This window comes from Cebus imitator, unplaced genomic scaffold (genome assembly GCF_001604975.1).
Source record: "Cebus imitator isolate Cc_AM_T3 unplaced genomic scaffold, Cebus_imitator-1.0 Scaffold102, whole genome shotgun sequence".
In the NCBI taxonomy this organism is placed as follows: domain Eukaryota; kingdom Metazoa; phylum Chordata; class Mammalia; order Primates; family Cebidae; genus Cebus; species Cebus imitator.
Window position 1 is genome coordinate 3,645,418 of NW_016107417.1, and position 1,653 is coordinate 3,647,070.

The following is a 1,653-nucleotide window of genomic DNA, read 5'->3' on the forward strand; positions in this document are numbered from 1 at the left end:
ACAGAGTCTTGGTCGTTCTGTCACCCAGGCTGGAGTGCAGTGGTACAATCACAGCTCACTGCAGCCTCTACCTCTTAGGGTTCACACAATCCTCCCATCTCAGCCTCCCAAGTAGGTGACACTACAGACCTGTGCCACCATGCTTGGTTAATTTTTGTATTTTTTGTAGACATGGGGTTTCACCATGTTGCCCAGGCTGGTCTCGAACTCCTAACCTCAAACAGTCCTCCTGTCTCAGCCCCTAAACTGCTGGGATTACCAACGTGAGTCACTGTGCCTTGTCAGAATTTTTCATTTGAATAAAAAGGTTTCCGGTACTAAAAAATAAAATTTGTAAAATGGGAAACAGACCTAGGAATAAATTTCAAATTGCTTAATAACAGGCGTTGGCTGATGAGCCCTTTCTGTCTGCCAGGCAAGCACATCCAGGACCTAGTCCCCCTGGAGTCCATCATGAACCTGTTTGGGAGGGGAGGACCAGGCTCAGAGAGAGTGCAAATTTGTTGAAGTCACAGAGCAAGTTGGACCTTCTCCTTCTGGGGACTTTATGCAACCAACATCTGGCCCCTAAGACACTGTCTCTCGTCCCTTCCCACGGGCAGCTCTGCCTCCTCCCCAGCTGCTCTGAATCCCTGGGCTCCCATCAGCCCCTGCTGCGGCCCAGTTCAGCAACTTCACCCTGCAGGCTGTCCCATGACTCCGCAGGCTGCTCCCCTCTCTGCCCACACTGGCTTTGTGGGCCTCTCTTGCCACCCTTATCTCATTCCCTGCAGAGTTCAGGAGCCGGGCGTGCTTATCTAATCCTGTGCTGGTCTTAGACTCCTTGAGGGCAAGGTCCACGACTTACTCATCCTCCCTGGCCTGCTTCCCCCACTTGCCAACAGAGTAGGTGTTCAGGATACATGGGCTTGATGGTGGGGCCCTGGACTCTAACCCCCTTGGGGCTGTCAGGCCTCAGACCCAGAGCACTGGCTTAGGGTGAAAGAGGTTTTCAGGCAGCAGCCACCCTGTCCTGGGGTCCTCCTGCAGCTGCCTCTGCAGAGCACTGTGATCCCACAAAGGCCTGTGAGGGCTACTGGAGACCATGTTCCAACGCAGGAGCGGGACAGACCCAGCACCCTCCACCTGGCTCCTGGACCCCACTGCCCTGTGTCCTTTTCCCAGCAGACCCTGGCCCGTGCACATTCCCCTGGCCTGAGCCTCACCTCCAGCCCCTCTCAAAACTCCTCAAGACCTGCCCAAGGGTCACTCCGTCCGGGACACCTGCCTGGGCACCCCCCCCCCATTACCTCACTCACTGGTTCCCAGACGCTCTGTGGCTGCGATGTTAGTGCCTCCATCACGCCCCATCACCTACATCGAACTATTTCCCCCACCAGCCTGAGAGCCCCCAGGAGTGGCTGCCACTGACTTTTTTCCTGCAGCCTCAGAGACTCTAAGGAGGCGCTTAAGAAATGCATGCAGGAGCCGGGCGCGGTGGCTCACGCCTGTAATCCCAGCACTTTGGGAGGCCGAGGCGGGTGGATCACGAGGTCAAGAGCTCGAGACCATCCTGGTCAAAATGGTGAAACCCTGTCTCTACTAAAAATACAAAAAAATTAGCTGGGCATGGTGGCGCGTGCCTGTAATCCCAGCTACTCAGGAGGCTGAGGC